The following is a 22,347-nucleotide window of genomic DNA, read 5'->3' on the forward strand; positions in this document are numbered from 1 at the left end:
ATGGCTGAAAGGCACCACCAAGTCCCCAGTCCAGGAATCATTACTGAGTTGTCTCTTTCCCTAACCTCCTTCCCCAGACTGAGGACCAAGTCCATTGTCTTCATAGCTCTCGCATCATCCTCACTGCCACTACCTTGTCTCGGTCCCTCTCGCCTACAAAATTTCCTTGACTAATTTCTCAGTCCCCTCCAGTCGATCCTCACCTCACTATGAGCCAACCTGCTCATCTTTCTAAATGCAAATCTGAATCCCATAGCCCTATTTCTCAAACTCTTCAGCGATCTCCCTCCAGTACATAGTACAGATGCTTAGCTAACTATCTACCAGACATTACTAGGCATTTGCCACATAACGACTCATTTAATCCTCACACTAGCCTATGAAGAGCATACTCTTCTATCGTCTTTAGAGAGATTATTGTCAGCTCTTTTAAAAATGAGGAAATGGAGGCGGGTGGTGTTAGATGATTGCCTAGGTCACACACCTGCTGGCGGAACTGGTGTCACCCCCCCCTACCCCATCCCCACCCCCACCCCCACCCCTGCCCCCGCCTCTAGGCTCTGGTGCTTGAGTCCTACTCCTGACAAACAGAGCCCTTGGGCCACATCACTCCTCCTAGCCTCATCTTCACGCTTCACCTCCACCCTGTATTCTAACACCCCGAAGTCCTGACACTAGCCCTAACTGCCTTCCCTCTCCTCAGCACATTTTTTTTTTTTTTTTTTTTTTTTTGCGGTACGTGGGCCTCTCACTGTTGGGGCCTCTCCCGTTGCGGAGCACAGGCTCCGGACGCGCAGGCTCAGTGGCCATGGCTCACGGGCCCAGGCGCTCCGCGGCATGTGGGATCTTCCCGGACCGGGGCACGAACCTGTGTCCCCTGCATCGGCAGGCAGACTCTCAACCACTGCGCCACCAGGGAAGCCCGACCTCAGCACATTTTTCACCTAACTTTTCTTTGGTGAATGTCTTATCTTCCCCAAAGCAAGTTCATACCTAATGAATGTCTATTACGTGCCAGCCTCCAGGCAATGTTCTGGGCGTAGAGGCAGAGCAGTGGCCAAGCCAGACAGGCTGTTCTGTTCTCAGGAAGCCACCATTCTAGTTCATGGGGGTGGAGGGAAAGGAGAGGGGAAGAGACAATAATTATGTTAATAAACAAAATAACATCAGGGAACAAAAAGTCTTATGAAGAAAATGAAACAGGGTAATGGCAGAGAAACTGACTGAGGAGAGAGGGCCTCCTATAGTGGCCAGAGGAGGTGATATGGGCACTGAGGTCTGAATGATAAAGAAAGAGGCAGCCAACTAAAGATCTGAGGGCAGGGCCTTGAGGTGAGAAAGGACTTGCTGTGTTCAAAGACAGAAATAATGTCTGTGAACTGAGCAAGGGATGATGTGGTAGGAGATGAGGACGGAAAGTTGGGAAGCGGCTAGCAGGGCAGGGCCTGGTACATCATGGTAGAGTTATTTCAAGTGCACTGGCATGCTACTGGGGGCGTTTAAGCAGGGGAGAAATAAAGCCTGATTAACCCCTCCCATCACCCTCACTATCTATCTATCTATCATATTATGGCACCTGTCATTCTGAGTAGCAATTCTTTATAAATATGAAGTCCTTGAGAAAAGAGGACATGTCATTTACCTTTGATTCCCCAGTGCCAAGTACAGAGGGAACATAGTAGGTAGTCAGTAAATTCTTAGTGATTAGAAAGAAAATAATTATCCTCCCACTTCCCAGTATCAGGGGCCTTCTGGACATTGGCATGCCCAGCCTTTGGAGAACTCATTTCTTCTTTCCACCTTGAATCTTTACCGATCTCATCTGCCCCTGCAAACTTCTCCACCTTCTTCTGATGCTTTAAGTGCCCCAAGAACTCCAGTGATTCAACCTCTGCCTATATTTGAGGGCGCTGATCCAGTTGGCATTTATTGGATATGTACCAGGCACTGTGCAAGGCATGGGGGATGCAAGTTTCTAAACCATGATCTCAGCCTTCAAGGGCAGACAGCTTTGGCGATTATAATACCTGGTGATGAATGCAAAACAGAAATAGGTTCCAGCTACCAAAAGAAGCTAGAGTTAAAACAACAACTGCATCACCTTTGTGAATCATGTGAGGGCTACTGTTCTTATAGGTTCTGGATTTCATAGCTCGTAAGCATCCTAGGAACTGAGGCCTAGGAGAGGCGTGCCATCATCCAGCCAATGTTCTTGACTATGACCCATGTGTCACCGGAGGCTGGGAGAGTAGAAGGGAGGAGTTACAGCTGATCGAAGAAAATCCCTCCCCTTCTACAAAAAGGCTGGATGACCTGGAAGACACAGGCAAGAGGGTCTCCTCGGCAGAAGCAGCCACACGACATGAAAAGGAGGTGCTACGGCATCTTGGATGCAGAAGTGAGGGAATCCAGGTTGTGGTGAAGCACAGGGGGCTTTCTGGCTCTTGGTTCTGGAATGTTCCACAGTTGAGTTGGAAAAAGTGAACAGAGGGAGGGAACTCCACTGCAGTGCACCATTTAGAAATAAAAACATTTCATGATTCAGCAATTGCATCCAGGTAGCTCGTAATGTTAGCTGAGGCTCCTGTTGGTTTGGCATGGATAGAAGGGGAGGCTATCATTACTTTGGTTGATCTGTCCTTAAGAAGTTGCTAATAACAATTTCCAATAGACTGTTTCTTTTAACACATTCAGAAGTAGTTTTAGAAGGGCCTGACTGAAGACAAAATGAAATGTAAAAAAGAAAGACACCAGATTATTAACCTGGAGAGTATTGTGTGAGTATGGGGAGGGGGTGGGGTAGTAATGCAGGTGTAGGGAAAACACATGAAGGTAGAGAGGAGAGAAGTGGGAAAAGAAGAAGAAAGTCTGTACTAGCCATTCTCTCCTCTGAGAAAACTAGAATGAACAATATGATTCCATTTATATAAGTTTTTATATTTTTGCAAATATTTAAAGTAGTACAACTACCTCCTGTGGACTTAATGAATGTTACTTGTCTTGCCCCACTGGAGTTGGAAGGGAAGTTCTATTTCTTGGGACTGCAGCCTATCCTAATCCACCCGCGCACATACTGTTCCAGTCAACATGACGTCTGCCACCAAGCCACTGGAGGGGCCGTCTATGACACTGAGACTATTAATTTCCATAACAAAAGCTGTGGTTGCCAAACAAGATTATGCCCTGGATGTAGTGGGCATGCAAATGTGCACACACACACACACACACACACATGCAATCTGCATAGGCTGGGAGATTAGTGGTTCTCATTAAAAAAAAAAAAAGATGACAGAATAGGAATACCCAGGTATTCTTATCTACCTTCCCTAGCCTATAAATGTGTTTCCCTTCCATGAGTTAGATCAATCATAAAACATCTACTAGGGAATCCAAAGGACATCAAGAACCCTACTCAAATCATCAGCTCTTCTAAACACGATACATCTATTTATAAGAGTAACATATAAAAGACAGAAATAAAAAAGACTAGAGTTTATTAAAGCTTAATCTCCTTTGAATCATTTGGAAATTAAATTTAATGATACTGGGAGCCAAGATGGATACAGAACACACATTTCACCTTCTTAAAATCATTACCAGTTTAAATAGGCTTACATGGTCAGAAAAAGCCTCCTCACACAGTTATCTTGCCTCAGCAAACTGTCATTTTGTTTTCTCTGATATCCTTATGCCTGAAATTGTGAAGCATGGCTTCGCAGATAGTTTTGGTAATGGTTTCAGAATGAGTTGAGTACCAGATGTCAACCAGACTGAGGTCTCTGGTTGGACCTCAGGACTGTGTCCTTGACCCTGTCCAGCTTTGATGAAGACATGGGGGCTGGACATCTTGTTTCCCTCTTCAGATCCACTCTGCACCTTCCCCACCCTGCCTGTGCCCTGCGAGGCTGGCCTCTTTGGGTTGCATCAACAGCTCCCTGTTGCTCTGGCTTCTGTTTGGGTTTGGCCAGTGGGAAGCTCTGGTGGATCTGTCCCTTGATCCAGTGATCTGGGTTCTTCACCTGTGGACAGACTGACCCAATGTTGGCTGCCTCACCACCTTGGATACCCTATTTTCTGGATCAAGAATGCCAACGGCTTGTCTGGATGGCCACTTGTTGATCCCTTAGAGATAGTGGACTGCCTGCTGGACTACACTTTTGTCCATACTGCACCTGGATTTGCCTTCTAGCACCTGCTCAACACAGGTTGGTGGGTCCTGGTCCTTCTCAACTAGCCATTGTAGACTCTTTATTTGCATGTTTCAAGGCCACTGCCATTGCTCAAAACACTTTGGCCACTCCTTTATGAGAACAGCTTTCGAAGTTAATTTATGGGGTTTGAAGTTACCAGCAAATTGTTCTCAATATTCTATTCTCACATTTAGTCATATTTGACTTTTGACTCCGAAGGATTATCCCCTACCTTATTTACGAGAGTTGGCTATAAATGGTGCTTATTAGTTTTCAAATACCACATTTATCCCTAAGGGATCATCCTGTCATTCACTATCCTTAATGAGGTATTGTAGTAGTGTGGGGACAGGTGTGGGTGACATACTGCCTGAATTTGCATCGTGGTTTCATCACTTACTAGCTCTTTGACTCTGAATAATTTAATTACAGAAAATATTCCAATTCTACCATCTCTAAAGTGGGCATAGTAATATTGGGTTGACCAAAAAGTTCGTTCGGGTTTTTTCATAACATCTTACGAAAAACCCAAACGAACTTTTTGGTCAATCCAATAGTACTTACATCACATGGTTACTGGATGATACAAGTTAATAGATATACTACAAGTTAATATTTTATATATATGTATAAAACTTAGAATCATGTCTGATACGTTTTAAGGGCTATTTAACATTCATTAGTGCATTTTCTGCACATACCATAGTTAGTATTTAACAGATCAATATACTGTTTTTAAAAAGCAAAAAAAAAAAAGTTAATATAATGACTAGAGCACATGGTACATTTATTATTACCCTTTCCTAAATAAGGCTACGTAGAGGTGGAAAACAAGCAGTTAAGCTACTTTTAATCCATTTTGAAGTAAGGCTCGGTATAAATAAATCCATCAAATAATCACAAACCCTGTACTATGTGTAGTCCAGTGATATATGTGGTGTTTTACATACTGTATTTCTAACCCTCACAACAGTCTCAGTGGAAATTATTATCTCCAATTGCTAATTTTGAAGCAGAAGCTAAGACAGCTTAAATAACTTGTCCAAGGTCACTCAGAGCCAAAAGGAGTGGAAGTGGATCCCTCTGGCTTTCGCTACTCTTCCTATTACATTTCACTGTGCCCAGAAAGTGATGCGATTGATTTTTTAAACAAACATCTAAATTGGTGTAATCCGTTTTAGAATAGTCACCTTGGCAGACTCTATACTTCCATGTTCCAAGGGCACTGTCTTTGCTCAAAATACTTTGGCCACTCCTTTATTGGAACTGATTTCAAAGTTAATTTGAGGTATTTGAAGCTACTAGCAAACTGTTTTCAATATTCCATAGTCATATTTAGTCATATTTGATTTTTGACCTCAAAGGGTGTCATCCAAATTCATCATCCACCTCGTTTACAAGATTTAGCTGAGAATGCTGCTTGATGTTCTCCAAATACCAAATCTATCCCTAAAGGATGAAGATATGCGACAGCCAAGATTATTAAAAAGAGTCTATTCAGGCTCTGAAGTCAATTCCAAAAGAGGGCTTTAAATACTGTTTTGGCCAGTGGCCACATCTTTCACATATGCTTTTATCCTTGCAGAGTGAACAGAGGGACAGAGGCCATTTGGAAGAATACATTCTTGTGTGATGGCTACAAAGTCAGGTTCATTACTTTCATCCACCTTGAAATCTGTATAATTGTGGCTAACACTGAACAGTCAGGAAAATTAATTCATCCACTTGGATTAATTCAGCCATTCCCACCTCAAAGCTCTGATCACAACCCAGCCTTTGATTAAAGAGAAAATTCTGAATTTATGCAGACTACCTTATTGTCTGGCTCTTTGTCTGACACTTTAACAATCAAATCATTCATTTATTACTCTGATTCCAATAAAATACATGAAATAAGCTTAAGGCAATCATGGAAACTCAGAGGGGAAATCTTGTAAATTTTATAAAAATTCAAGGCACATTCTCTGGAAATCAAAGCCGATTAAAAGTCTATCTGAGGACTTCCTGGGTGGCACAGGGTTAAGAATCCGCCTGCCAATGCAGGGGACACGGGTTAGATCCCTGGTCTGGGAAGATCCCACATGCCGCGGAGCAACTAAGCCCGTGAGCCACAACTACTGAGCCTGCGCTCTAGAGCCCGCAAGCCAAAACTACTGAAGCCCGCGCCTAGAGCCCATGCTCCACAACAAGAGAAGCCACTGCAATGAGAAGCCCAGGCACCACAACGAAGAGAAGTCCCCGCTCGCTGCAAATAGAGAAAGCCCGCGCGCAGCAAGGAAGACCCAACGCAGCCAATAATAAAAAAACAAACAAACAAATAAATAAATCTTTTTTAAAAAATAAATAAAGTCTATCTGAATTTCTGTGAAATGCCCCTGGTTTAAAGTCAGACACACCTACAAAATCCATATTTACTGAGGGTTACACAAAATAGACATTTTTCCCCCATTTCAATCCCTTTTTTCATGCCCCTACATAACTTCCTTTCCTCACCCTCCACTACATTTACTATCTCTGTTGCTACACTACATTCAGGGGTACTAAATCACCCATTATAATCAACCTGGGCCATTTTCCTGATATTTCAGTTATTATATAGAAAGCCATGCACACACCACATTTTAGTGTTAAAGACAGTAAATTTCTAAAATCAGTTGAGCCATGTTAGTTTTCAGAGGCTCATTACTTCATCCCGCAAAAGGAGATGGAAATGGGGGAAATACCAGGCTAAGGATGAGTTGAACAGTAATTCATTAGAATGTAGTCCTTCCTTTGAGACCACATCCCCTCAAATTTACCGCTACTGTTACTTTTACAAATTATTTGGCTCATTAGAAAGTCAGTTAACTTCCTTCTCTCTATTCCCTCAAGTTTTCTGTAACTTCCTTTAGCATTTTCCTTCCCAAAATTCACACCAGAATGTCAGCCACAATCCTAATTACAAAGCTTCAGATTAAGTTCCTGTTTCTGACATTCTTCTTATTCACAGGTCAAGAAAGCAGCGTCAGGTATGCTGGCCACTGTCCGCAAACATCTTTTCAGTTATGCCTCAAATCTGATATGCAAGATGATTAAAAACAGCTGTATCCCGGAAGGTTCACTCCCTGACAATTCAGCTTCACAGCTCCCAAAGTACAAAATTCATTAAGCAACTATTAGGTAGCAACATTGGGGATGACTTGAATTTGAAGTTGATGAGCCAGCAATCCCATATTGATTCAAAGCCTCCCTCGACAATCAACTCTCTCAATTTGGCCACATTAGCAAAAAGTTAACAGGGAAAAAAACATATGTGGGGAAAGAAGAAAACTACTTTCTCTTAAAAGTGACTCAAGGATAGTCTGGAAACTCTTGAGTTCATTGGACATGTTGACTAGAATATAAAGAGGTAGAGTATCTGTAACTCTTTTTCTAGTTAACTGATTTCATTTAGGCCCCAGATATACCAGTGAAATTCAAACACAGTTTTGCTAGGACCCAGAGGCTTTTAGTCACCTCAAGAGAAGACATGAGTTTCTCCAAAGGAAATTATTTTTAATTTGTTTTATTAAAAAATAATGTGGATTTTACTAAAGATCTCATAGGGAAGACTGGAGTGAGAGACTACATTGTGCATCACACCCATTACCCTCCCCAAACCTCATCGATTAATTTTTCCCACATCTTGCTTTCTGTCATCAGCTATAGGGCTTCCCTCTCTCATGAATTTTCCCCTACAGTCCTGAGTCTTCATGGTTCTTGTCCCTTCCTTCTGGATCACCACAGTCCAGTAGAAATATAATGCAAATCAAATACATAATTTAAAAAATTCTAGTAGTAACATTTAAAAAAAGGTAAAGAAAGTACAATTAATTTTAATAATATATTTTATTTTACTTAATATACCCAAAATATTATTTCAACATATGTCCAATATAAACAATTATTACTGAGACAGTCTGCATTCTTTTTTCCCTACTAAGTCATCAAAATCCAATGTGAATTTTACACTTACAGACATCTCAGTTAGGCCTCAATAGCCACATGTGGCCACCATACTGGACAGTGCAACTCTAGATCTTCCTTTTGGGCTTCCTAAACTCTCTCCTTTTCTTCTGCAGAACAATTTAGCTGTGTTCAAGCTCTTCCAAAAGCATGTAACGTCACCCTCCTCCATCACCCTTTTCAACAAACAAAAGACCCTCCAATTATCAGAATTTTCCCTCCAAATAACAGGAGATTATGAACAAATAAGTGAATGAGTGAAAAGCCTGATTGTTGCTGTGACCTAGAGCCAGAAGTCCCATACTGTCTGTTCTTTGGTCTCTCAAAGGGACTGGTCCCATATTCTTCCCTCCCCCAAATTTCACTGCTGTCCTTTAATCTCAGATCTCTTTGGACACTGAGGCCAGTGTTGCTGTACTGCTCCTTTCCCCTCGATCACTCCCAGCCTCACTCTCCCTTTCGCCTTCTGTCCCCCTCACTGATAACCCTCAGGGTCATGGCCACAGCACCCAGGAATCTGTGCTAACCTGTGCACCTGTGCTAACCCACAGCACCCCTGCTGTAGAGAACGACAGAAGTTGTGCGAAGATTCTTCAAACAGGCAGTGAGGCTCTGGGAAAGCCAGGTAAGTAAGAACAGAGGGAGCACTTTTCTCTCACCTGGAGGAGTAGTGGGAAGAGGAAAGAGAATCCCAGGTACTGGGGAATCAAGTTAGGGGCAGTAGAGCATAGCAGTTAAGAACACATGCTAAGTCACCCTGCCTAGGTTCAAATTCAGTTCCAACACTCACTAGATATGTGACCGTGGGCAAGTCACTTAACCTTACATGCCTCAGTTTCCTCTTCCCTAAATGGGGGTAATAACAGCACCGACCTCATAGTGTTACTAGCTAAATAAATGTGTTAATGTAGCACTAAGAATAAAAAATATACTTGTCGACCCACAGAATGTACAACACCAAAAGTGAACCCTAATGTGAACTGCAGACTTTGGGTGATAATGACGTTCAATGTACGTTCATCAGTTGTAATAAACGTACCACTCTGGTGCAGGATGTTGTTAATGGGAGAGACTACGCATGTGTGGGAGAGGAGGCATATGGCAACTCTCTGTACTTTCCACTTAATTTTTCTGTGAACCTAAAACTGCTCTAAAAAATAAAGTATATGAAAAAAATTCCATTATTTAAATATTTGTGTAAATATGTGTTTAAAATATAATTTATATATAAATATGTATAATTTATGTTTGTATAATTTATATGTTTATACGTATATATAATTTATATATGCATATATGTATTTAAAATATACTTTATATTATACATGTTATATATATTATATAAGTAAAATATGTATAATTAAATATATATGTGACTACTGTATATAAATAATATAAATATATAAGATATTTAGATATATTATATATAATATAAATATTATACAAGAATATATTACGACACACATATATATCAATACATATTTTATTACTTAAAATATGCAAGCAAGGCTGCTCCACTTTAACGAAACTACCCCACTAGCCCTCACTGACGCTTAAGTGACATTGTGGTTGGCCACAACTCTGCCACTGCCCTATCACTGTCCCAAATCTAAGACCCAATGAACCCAGGTGTGGGTAGCAGGAACCTGACTGGCACAGAGAGCCACCTCCTGGCCACCTGGCTCAAAGGCTACCCTGTAATGTGTGTGTAACTGCTATTTCTGGAGCCTTCTACAAGCCGGTGCCCACACCCTGGGCTCCTGGCTCACAAAGTGCCTGCTCAGACATTGGAAGCACTCAGCTCACATCTGCCCTGTGACCTCCCAACACGCAGCGGCCAAGCTTCACTCCTCCAGCTTGCACTCTGGTGAGCTGTCCTGCTTGCCCACCTCACGGCAGCCGGCGTCAGCTTACAGTACTAGACCTACTCACACCCGTGCAGCTCCAACTCAGGAAAATCGTACCTGTGAGCACCAAGCTGTGTACTGCCCTTGATTTGCAACCGTAAGTTCTTACCACCTTTGCTCATCTATCAAATGGGTCAACGAAGGGCAATTTGAAAGTATCTATCAAAATTACCACTCTGAGAAATTTATGTATACATTCATACACAAGTGTGTGAAATGACTTACGTACAACTCTACTTAAATTACTAAAGCATGGTTTGCGTTCACAAAAGACTAGAAACAAATAAAACTGATAAAATAAATTATAGATAGATTTCTATAGAACCTAGGCTGATTTTTATGTACAGATAATAGAAAGAACTCTCTGATATATTAAATTAAAGCAAGGTCAGAACAGTGTATAATGAATATAAGAGGAGGGAAAAGAATACATATGTGTGAAAGTCTCTGAAATGACAAAAAACTAAGACAAGTACTTATTTCTTTCGGGGGTGGGGTGGGAGGATGAGGGGTGAGAACTGGGTAGATGGGGGACTTTTCAACACATGCATTTTTGTACTTTTTTTTTTTTAAAGAAGATGTTGGAGGTAGGAGTTTATTTATTTATTTATTTTTGGCTGTGTTGGGTCTTCGTTTCTGTGCAAGGGCTTTCTCTACTTGTGGCAAGCGGGGGCCACTCTTCATTGCGGTGCGCGGGCCTCTCACTGTCGCGGCCTCTCTTGTTGCAGAGCACAGGCTCCAGACGCGCACGCTCAGTAGTTGTAGCTCACGGGCCTAGTTGCTCTGTGGCATGTGGGATCCTCCCAGACCAGGGCTCGAACCCGTGTACCCTGCGTTAGCAGGCAGATTCTCAACCACTGCACCACCAGGGAAGCCCCTGTACTTTTTAATGTTTGAACCATGAACTTATTTTAAAAAACCCTAAATATGTAATGAAATTAATAACCTATTCTGCTTACCTTGTGGGGATGGTGACTGCTTTATGAACTGTTAAGTGCCTGGGAAAATTTATCACCCTTTTTGTTGAGGAGGGCTTTGTGGTGGGGCTGATGAGCTGATCCCTATAAAAGCTTTCTCTTCTGGTACTGATGGAGATTTCTCATCATGAGGCAGATTCCTTGCTACCACACTGTCTCTCAACCTCTGTTTTTCTTTAGAGTCTCACTATTCAAGTTTGATGTCTCTGTGACAGATTGCAGGGGTGGCTGTGGTGAAAAGGACTTTAAGAGTTGCTATACTTATGTGGGAACTTGTAGTCCAGGCTGTGGTCACTCTGACCGCACTCCAGAAACTCAATATGATCAGTTCACTGATGGAGAGAATTATAAAGTAATAAAAATTTAGAACAGAAAGGGTTGGCAAAACCCAACAAGTCCCTTATTTTACAGATAAGGATACCAAGGAGTGGACAGGTTACATAACCAGTTCAAAGTCACACATGTGTTACTGAAGCTGCTACCAGGGAGCAGCATGTTGCCCGGTCTCTTTCCACACCTCCTTCCACTGTCCCATTATAACACTGATTTATTAATTTACAAAGAGGACATCCAGTTGCAAGAGACAGATCTACTAAGTGAAAGGAAATGATTATAAAAAGGTGCTTGGTTAAATGATATCAGAGCAAGGGAAAGGAATTAATATTCAAACAACTCAGAGCAAATCTGATCAACACACCATCCTTTCTATCTGCAGGGCACTTGACTTTGCAGTGTCTGGAACCCACACGCCCTTCTGAGGAGGTGCAAGGTGTACATGCCATTTATACATAACTATATGGATACAGAGTGTGGCAGAAATGGTTTGTTGCCCACCAAAAATTTGAGCTCACCCGTCATGACATAGAACTGTCACTAAGAACTACATTTACAAGCCCTCCTGACATCTAGATGGGGCCATGACTAGTTCTCTCCAAGGGAGTGAAAGTGGAAGTGAGGATGTCCTTTGGGGGCCAGGTCATTTAGGAAGTGAGTCTGCCTTTTCCATGCTCTCCTTCCCCATTCATGCTACGTGCAAAAGAGTCCAAGACCTGCAGGATATCACAAGAAGGATAGAAGTGGCCTGGATCACAAGAAGAAAGTGGCCTGGATCCCTGAATTGGAGGAAAACTGCTTACTGACCAGAAATAGCCTTCATTGGACTGCAACTGTTAGTAAATTAACTTTTAATGTGTTACGACAATAAAATTTTGGAGCTTGTTTATGTTATTCTAATCTGTGCACAGGGACATTTCAGTGAGACCTCAAAATAAGTCATTACCTCTCAGCTTTAAAAAAGAATCATTGAGGGACTTCCCTAGTGGCTCAGTGGTTAAGACTCCATGCTACCAATGCAGGGGACCCAGGCTCGACCCCTGGGCAGGGAACTAGATCCCACATGCATACCACAACTAAGAGTTCGTATGCCGCAACTAAGGAGGCTGCCTGCTGCAACTAAGACCCGGCGCAACCTAGTAAATAAATAAATATTTTTAAAAAAAGAATCATTGAGTAACAAGAGGAAAAAAATATCCTGTTACTATTTTTAGTTCTTCTAAGGCTTACTTCCTTAACTCTACAAAATATATCACAATTTACTGACTTAATAATTTAGACAATATCTATTGACTTCCTGGTATGAAAGATGATGAAAGATGAGAATTTATTTCACTTAATCTCTCCTTGCTGTCTTCCAATGTTTAATAATTATATTTTTATTGGTTACATTTATAGCTTTAAATACCACCTTTTTTAAAAAGAAAGACTATTCTTAGAGCAGTTTTAGCTTTACAACAAAATTGAGAGGAAGGTAAAGAGATTTCCCATCTACTCCCTGCCTCCACACATTCATAGCCTCCCCCATTATCAACATCACTCACTAGAATGACAAAGTTTTTGTATTCTGCCTTAAAGTGCTTTGATTCTGCCCTTATACTTGACTGATCATTGGGCATATGAATTCTTAGTTCATAATAATTTTTTTCTCATACCATGAAGTCATCATCCTATGTGCTCTAGCCTGTCCGTGTGCACATGAATCACCTGGGATCTTGTGAAAATGCAGATCCTGACTGGTGGGTCTGGGGTGGGCCTGAGACCTGCAATTCTTTTTGTTGTTTTAGTAAATTTATTTATTTATTTTTGGCTGCATTGGGTCTTCATTGCTGCGCGTGGGCTTTTTCTAGTTGCGGCGAGCGGGGGCTACTCTTCCTTGTGGTGCGCGGGCTTCTCATTGTGGTGACTTCTCTTGTTGCAGAGCACGGGCTCTAGGCGCACGGGCTTCAGTAGTTGTGGCACGCAGGCTCAGTAGTTGTGGCACGTGGGCTTAGCTGCTCTGCGGCATGTGGGATCTTCCCGGACCAGGGCTCGAACCCGTGTCCCCTGCACTGGCAGGCGGATTCTTAACCACTGCACCACCAGGGAAGTCCCTGAGACCTGCATTTCTAATAAGCCCCCAGATGATGATCTTGTCTGTGGTCTGAGGCCCGTGCTTGAGCAATGAGTTTCCAGCATTTAATGCTGCTGATGCGAAGGCTGGTATGAGCCCAATTCAATCCCTCTTCAGTTCTCTCTCTCGGGTATCTTTTAACATATTGTGCTTATTCTTAGTGTTTGTAAATTTCAGAGGATGAGGCTTTAAATTTTTTGTTAATCATTGTCCTCTGCTCTTGGTCTGCTGTTTCAATCTCAAGGTTTGTGTCTTTCTCCAGTTTTGGGGAATGTTCAATTATTTCCTTGAAAATGTCTTCCCTTTCCCCCTGGCATTCTCTCTGGATTTACTTTTTGAGACTCCTATTGGTTAGATGTTGGAGCCTTTTCTTTTTCCAGCTCTGCTGAGGTATAATTGAGATAAAACATTGTATAAGTTAAAGGCGTGCAACATGTTGATTTGTTAACACTCTGTATAGTAAAATGATGACCACTATAATATAGTAACACCTCCATCATGTCACATAATTAACATTTCTTTTTTTGTGGTGAGAATATTTAAGATCTACTCTCTTGGCAACTTTCAAGTATATAATACAGTATTATTAACTATAATAACCATGCTGTACATTAGATCTCCAGAACGTATTCATCTTATAACTGGAAGCTTGTTCCCTTTGGCCAACATCTTTCCACTTCCTTCCCCTGCCCCGCCCCTTCCCCCAGTCCTGGCAACCATCATTCTACTCTTTATTTCTACGAATTCAGCTTTTAAAGATTCAACTACATATGATGTCATACAATATTTGTCTGACTTATTTCATTTAGCACAATGCCCTCAAGGTCCATCCATGTTGTCACAAATGGCAGGATGTCCTTCTTTTCATGGTTGAATAATATTCCATTATATATATTATATGAAAACATAATAGATATAGAGAGACAGATATAGATACTTATCTGTATCTATCTAGATTTCTATATATCTTTATCTATCTATATCTATATCACATTTTCTTTATTCATTCATCCACTGATGGACAGGTAGGTTTTTTCTATATTTTGGCTATTGTGAATAATGCTGCAATGAACATGGGAGAGCAGAGATCTCTCCAAGATAGTGATTTCATTTCCTTTGGGCAAATACCCAGAAGTGGAATTGCTGGATCATATGGTAGTTTTATTTTTATTTTTTTGAGGAACCTCCACAGTGTTTTCCACAGTGGCTGTATCAGAGCTTTTGGACTACCTTGACTTCTCTTTTCTCTACTGTCTCTATTCTCTTTTCCTTTTTTTCTCTATGTCTTCATCTTATTTTCCTCAAGACCTTCTGTTGAATTTCTGGACAGCCTATCTTTAATCTCTAAAAGCGCTTTCTTTTTCTATTACCTGATTTCATGTCATTTTTAAATGGATATTATGAATTCTTGGATCGCTCTGAACATACTAATGAGAGCTGTTGTTTGTTTGTTTGAAGTTTCCTGTACTGTCTTTGCTTCCTCTAGGGTCTGTTTTTCTATTTACCTTGGCCCTTTCTCTTTCATGCTGCAATTTTTTCCCCTACATATTTGGTGATTCCTGTCTGTTCATACTTAAGAATAAAGGATGAAGTAGATGGTGTGAGTTTTCCTCGATGTTGCACAAAATTGTTTCCCCTTATTTACTCTCCTTAATAAGGTCAACATATATATTGTTTATATAACCATTTTCTTATTAATGATCATTATGTTATTTCCATATTTTTCCCATACAGTGTTTCAATAAACATCCTCATAGATATATATCCATAAGGGCTGATACAGTTATTTCTATGAAATAAATTCCTAAAAGTGAGATTGCTGGTTGGAAGTAATACACATTCTAAAACAACTTTTTATTACGGAAAATGTCAAACATGTGGAAAGCTAGAGAGAATGGTATAATTATTCTCTTAATTTGATAGAGAGGATGCAAAAACTTGCAGACATGAAAAAGGCTGGTCTTAATGTATCTATACGTCTACCCACTTGCACCCCTCCTCTTGGACTATGTTGAAGTAAATGCCAGACACCAAATCATGTCATCCAAATGAATACAAGTTCACATTTTAATAGATACAGCTGTAACCAGGCAGGACCTTATGGGGCCTCCCAGGGACAGACGCCCCCTGTCCCGCCCACTCCTCCATCTGCTTCCTGCTTGTGGAAAAACTTTAGCCTCCTACACCTTCCCCAAATTCCAAAGAATAAAGTTAATCAGAGAAGTGAGAAAATGCAGAAACAAAGGAAAATAGTCAAGCAAGACAAAATAATAATAGTTTAGCCATTAAGCAAAGTCAAGTACCTTTAGTTCTCCTCAAAGGCTATAGATAATACTCCGAGCCATGTCCTTTGAGCTGTTTTGCAGATACTGAAACCCCCACCAGGTGGAAGAAGTTAACTGCATGCTGACCACAAGCATGAAGAGCCCCAGACTGACTGGAACCAGAAGGTTGATGATATTGACTTCTAGTCACCTCACTACCAACCAATCAGAAGAAAGTCCTTGAGCTGATCACATACGCTGAAACTCTCTCCCTCACAGTCTTTAAAAATCTTACCTGGAAAGCCATCAAGGAGTTCAGGACTTTTGAGCATTAGCTGCCCCATGCTCCTTGTTTGGCACCTGCAATAAACGCTGCACTTTCCATCACCACAACCCAGCAACAGTAGATTGGCTTTACTGTGCTTGGGTGAGTGGACCCAAGTTGGGTTTGATAACGCTGCCAGGTACTTCCCCCTGAACTTTAGTAATTCCCTTCCAACTCCAAGGAATTTCAATTTTTCCACATGTAGCCATGGATATATGTATTCTTTTTTTCTGTGGGGAGGGGCATACAGGAAACAGGAAACATTCCTCTTTTCTTCCCAAATTCTGAACCAGCAAAGGGATATAGAGATTTAAAATCTCCACAAATGGAGATTTTAAAATGTCATCTGAAAAGCTGGATTGGATGATTTGCCTTTATATTTTCAGCCAAATTGTCTTACTAACACTTCACCTCTGCATTAAATAAATGGACCTCAGGGAGTCACTGGGATAGCGGTCAACCACAGGTGTCCCCCACAGGTGTCATGCCTGCTGGGGGAAGCTTGCCATATGGCTGGGAGCACATCAGAATACCCTATCACAGCAGGCAGGCAGGCAGAGCTGGAAAAGAGACCCAGATGGCACCAATCCAACACAGTTTCCTTTCCCAAATTCATGAAACAGTCCTCCTCTTCTGGAGAAAAGAGAATGAGGGGCAGGGAGAGGGGCCACCAGTGTTATTCTACAATGAATCACGAGGCAGGGAAATGGAGTTCCCCCCAAAGATGTTATCAATATATTTCATTTTTGCCAATCTGATAGGTTGTGTTTTACCTTGAGTTTCCCTGACAACTAGCAGAATGGTCACTTTTTCATAGGCTTATTGGTCATTGCATTTCCTTTTTTGTGGACTGCTTGCTTTTCTATCAAGTCCTTTTCTTATGCACTTGGAGGAGGATTTTTTAAAATATTAAGAATATTAACCTTTTTACTGTCACACTGTTGCAAGTATCTTCTTCCAGTGTATCATTTGGCTTTTGACTGGACTTATAGGTTCTCTTTCCATAGAGAAACAAAATTTTTATTTAGTGATGCCACTCAGCAGAGATGAGGGCTGCTTTGCTGTGATGAAATACTACAAAAGAATCTCGGGCATTTCAGGCTTATTGACAATACTGTAAAAGCCCATTGAAGAAGCATGAAGCCCCCACCCCCACCCTTTTTTATTGATGCAGTAAAAAGACATGCTATAACAGCTTTTACCTTTTTTCCTTGCTTGACAAGGGTAAGCTCATTAAAATCTACTAGCAGTTCCCCAGCTATCCATATGTCATCTGGCCACTTACATGGGCAGAAAATTGTAAAATCAATTTAAACAGTTTGGGAAGTGAATGAGGTCACTTCAAAATGATTTTAATCTACTGCACTAATTGCACCTAAAGTGCCTGCACACACTTCTCCCAATTTATAATTCCAACTAAGCGTTGACACCTTTAAAATACCTTGGCAATACACCCTGGAGGGGGTGGGAAGTTTGCTGATTTTCCCTTCCTCATCTGTAGGTGAAAAGATCTGCTTATATCCCCAGTCCGTGGAATTTAAGTATAAGAAAGGCGCTTAGAGCTTTTCTTAGCCAACCTCCCCACTTGTTTAAGAAATGAGAGGAAGAACTAAAATGTCTGTTCCACCTCTCTCTAGGAGCCATCCCTAACTTCCTTTCTCACCCCCTAGCTGGCTCAGGGGTCTGTGTTATTAATCTCTGTAGCCCTCACACCTTGCGCTGCGCCTGACATATAGTAGGACCTCAAAGAAGTTTGTTGAATGAGTTTCCAAGACTACACAGTTAGTGTCAAAGCCCCACTGGTTCCTGGTTCAGGACTCCTTCCCCTACTGTAAACTCTCCAGACTCTGGAGTAAGAAAGATCTGAGTTGGAATCCTAGTTCTGCCACTTACGAGATGTGTTCCCATGAGCAGGGTTATTAACCTTTCTGAGACCATCTCTTGGTTTCTCCTTTCTCTTTTTTAGTTCTGTGGTAAGCCAACTCCAGTCAGGCTCTCATCCCTACTGCTCCACTGAACCAGCTTTTGTCCAGGTCACCCACAAGTTCCATGCTGCACAATCTGTCAGTCATTGGCCTTGACTGTTGGGCAGCACTTAAAACAGTGGATCACACCCTTGCTAAGCACTCTCCTCTCCTGGCTTCCAGGGGACCATTTTCTCCTGGTTCCCCTCCCTGGCTGCTCCTTCAGCATCTCATTGGCTGGTTCATCTCCCAGGTCTCTCCACACTGGAGAGCTTAGTCCTTGGACCCTTCTCTTCACCATCTACCGCAGGTGATCTCATGCAGACTCATAGCTTATAAACCATCTATACAATGACAATTTCCAAATTTATCTTTCCAGCTCAGACCATTCCCCTGGACTCCTTTCCACATCACCTACCTCCTTGACATCTCATCATGGGTATTTGGTAGGCATCCCAAAATTATGTCTAAGAACAAACTTCTGATTTCTACTTCTAAACCTCTTCCTTCCACCATCTTCCTCACTGCCCTTCTTTCAGTTGCTCAGGCAAAACCCTGGCATCATCCTTAAATCCTTTCTCTCATATCCTATATCAAATCTGTCAGCAACTCTGTCCTTCCTCCCTTCAAAACAGATCAAGAACCAACCAAGCACTTTCACTCTCTCCACTACAACCACTGCCAGTCTTATCCAGACCATTCAACAGCTTCCTCATTGGTGTCCAGGCTTCCACAATCCTGCCAAACTGTAAGCAAGATCACGTATCTCCTCCAATGATTTCCTGTCTTCTACCATGTAACCCCCCAAATCTTTACAAAGACCTACCTTATTCGATCTGGTCCCCACTGCCACTCTGGCCTCAACTCTCAAGCTCCCCTCAGCTAATGTCTGCTCAGCCATCCTAGCTTCCTTCCTATTCCATGAAATGCCAACTTGTTTCTTTGCACTCTCTGTTCCCTCTGTCTAGAATGCTCTTCCCCCAGATAGTTGTATGGCTCATTCCTGTCATTTCCTCATGTTTCCTGCTCAAATGTCACCTGTTAAGAGCAGTTCTTCCCAACAATCTATATAAAATAGCAGTTCCCCCATCACTATCTGCTCACCTTACTTTCTTATTTCTTTCCCTTTTTATTATTATTTAATATTACTATATTTCTTACTTTTATTACTTTATTCTTGTTTCTTCATAGCACTTTTCATCTGACATATTACACATTTGTTTATTGGCTTTCTCCCCCACCACTACTATGTTCCCATTGTCTGGAAGAGTATGTGATAATTAACAAGTGCCCGATAGATTTCTGAGTGAATGAATGAACAAGCTTTTATTTAGTAAGGACTAAATTAATGTATGTAAAACATTTAATAGAGTATGGGCACAGTGTGAGTTGCTCAATAAATTAGTAATAAAAACATGGAAAAAAAGGAGAAAAGTTTGACAGCATATGTTTCCAGCAGAAGGGTAGATATGCTACAGAAAAGAAATTTATTAATAAGCATGCTATCTTTTATTTTCTTTTTAGTTCCAAATCAGAGTTTGTTGCTTGAGACTAAGATGACCACACATCTCTGATCCTTGCGACAATCCCAGTTTATACTCTTTTTTTAAAAAAACAGTTTTACTTTTATAAAAATAATTTTATTTTTGAAAATAGTCTAAAAATATAGCTATTTATAATAAAACTGATCAATACATATGTCCAAACATTATATAATTAATAAATAATAGATTTTATTTTTTTAGAGCAGTTTTAGGTTCACAACAAAATTGAGTAGAAAGTATGTAGAGTTCCTACGTACCTCCCTCCTACTCACCTCCCCCCAACCAAGCCTCCTCCACCATTAACATCTCCCACCAGTGTTGTATATTTGTTACAATCAATGAATCTACATTGGTATGTTATTATTACCCAGCATTCATAGCTTACGTTAGGGTTCATTTTTAATATTGTTCATATTATGTGTTTTGATAAATGTATAATGACATGCATCCATCATTATAGTACCATACAGAATAATCCCCTAAAAATCCCCTATGCTCCACCCGTTCATCCTTCCCTCCCCCTTAACTGCTGGCAACAACTGATCTTTTTATTGTCTCCATAGTTTTGCTTTTTCCTTAATATCATACAGTTGGAATCATTCAGTAGGTAACCTTTACAGATTGGCTTCTTTCACTTAGTAATATACATTTAAGGTTCCTCCATGTCTATTCATGGCTTCAGAGCTCGTTTCTTTTTAGTGCTGAATATTCTATTGTCTGCATGTACCACAGTTCATTTATCCATTCACCTACTGAAGGACATCTTGGTTGCTTCCAAGTTTGAGCAGTTATGAATAAAGCTGCTATAAACGTCCATGTTCATGTTTTTGTGTGGACAGAAGTTTTAGACTCCTTTGGGTAAATATCAAGGAGCGTGACTGCTGGATCACATGTATGGTAAGAGTGTGTTTAGTTTTGTCAAGAAACTGCTTAAGTGTCTTCCAAGAAAATCTATATAATTTTAATTATGCTTAGTGCTTCCTTTTATTCTCATGTCCAAGTTTTATTCAATTTAAATTGAATGGTCATTCCATTTAAGACAGATAATCTCTCCTGAATTATAGAAAAACAGTACTTCACCCCACTATAGTGTTTCTGTAGTTGTATTTCTTGGAACCAAATCAAAATGAATCACAAGTAGCAATTAATCCAAGGACTACTGGGGAGAGCAGAGAGGGCAAGTGAACTGGCTCTCATTTTCCTTGCGGGGGAATCAGGACAACGAGGTGAAGAGGCTTCTGCAGGCCCGAGCCAGCCAGCTGCGGAGCAGGAGTGCAGTCAGAATCTCTGCAAACTCCATTAAACGCACCGTCGTCTCTAGACCAAAATCTTCTTTTATTGTCCAATTAGTTAGGGTTCCTCAGCTCCTAAGGATGGCACTCGATGGATTTAAAATGGAAGTGTGGCAGCCCTGAGAGGGACAGTAGTCGCTAATTGGAGATAGGCCCCCGATAGGTCTCCGAGCCTGGGCTGCAGGCTGGGCTGGGATTGCCCCTCCTGGCCTGTCCTACACAGCCTGCACCATGCCTGGGCTCCTGACTGCTGTGTTGGTGCAAAGAGGTCTGGCAACCATTAGAAAGTGGAGAATCATGGGGCTGAAGAAGTACTTGATGCTGTACCCTGCTGCCTTTCCAGACTGCTCCACTGCTTTGGCCACTGGGCTTACAGAAGCAGCACCAGCAGCACCCCTCGGCTGTGCTAACACACCAAGTGCACAGGCCCCAGGCCAATCAACGGACGGTACTTCCTAGGTTCCAGGAACTCTTCTATGCACTTAAATATTATTTAACCCTCATACCAACTCTAAGAAGGAGTTATTACTCATCTTCATATTAAAGAGGGGAAACCAAGGAACATACGGGTTGAGTAACTTTTCCAAGGTCACAAGGCAGGTAAGCAGTGGGGCTAGGATCTGAAAGTGCACAGTCTGGTTTGTTCCAGGATCCAGTCTTTTTTTTTTTTCGGTACGCAGGCCTCTCACTGCCGTGGCCTCTCCCGTTGCGGAGCACAGGCTCCGGACGCACAGGCTCCGGACGCACAGGCTCAGCGGCCATGGCTCACCGGCCCAGCCGCTCCGCGGCACGTGGGATCTTCCCGGACCGGGGCACGAACCCGCGTCCCCTGCATCGGCAGGCGGACTCTCAACCACTGTGCCACCAGGGAAGCCCCCAGGATCTAGTCTTAATGACAAAGGTATGTGTCCCTTCAATGTGCCCGCAATGTCTGAATTTTCCCCAGTTAACCTAATGGGTTAATTGGATCTCTGTCATCATTTCTTCCATTCAAGGGAGTATTTTACAAACAGTAAAAGCATATTAATTTGGATCCAAGTAATTTGACGTAAATTGCAGGCTTCTCAAACTCAATTCCCTTCCTTATAAAACGGGTAGATACGGTATTGACATTTGTTGCAAGAATAAGATGAAGACATGTTTATAAAGTGTGGCGTCCTTGTATCAAGAAACTGCCACAGTAATACTAGCTTCTACTCTTATTTGATTGTTACTGTTATTTTTAGGCTGAAATGGAACTTTCCCTTTGCAATATATAGGAAGAGAGTTTGTTAAATGCTGCAAACAGTACTTTTAGAATTTAAGGTACCTTTAAGGGATATTTTAAAACACTTTAAAAGCATTTGCTCTTGTGTCAACCATCAGCAGGCAATTGCAAGCCAGGCTTAAATATTGCTCACGGCACATTACAAAGGACCTCTTCTTATTAACCCTTTGCTGGCCAAGTTCCTGTT

General features: G+C 41.5%; 1 protein-coding gene across 7 annotated transcripts in view; it reads right to left on the minus strand.

Moving 5' to 3' along the window:
- APBA1 (amyloid beta precursor protein binding family A member 1) overlaps nt 1–22,347 on the minus strand; it is a 239,709-nt gene that overhangs the window by 84,575 nt on the left and 132,787 nt on the right. For 3 of the 7 annotated variants that reach the window (XM_033440211.2, XM_033440210.2, XM_049710930.1), the window contains exon 2: nt 994–1,098. The exons of the other annotated variants lie outside the window; for them this stretch is intronic. The gene's annotated coding sequence lies outside the window, so the exon portion shown is untranslated. The remainder of the gene's footprint in view (nt 1–993; nt 1,099–22,347) is intronic. 7 annotated transcript variants of the gene reach the window in all.

This window comes from Orcinus orca, chromosome 6 (genome assembly GCF_937001465.1).
Source record: "Orcinus orca chromosome 6, mOrcOrc1.1, whole genome shotgun sequence".
Lineage (NCBI taxonomy): Eukaryota > Metazoa > Chordata > Mammalia > Artiodactyla > Delphinidae > Orcinus > Orcinus orca.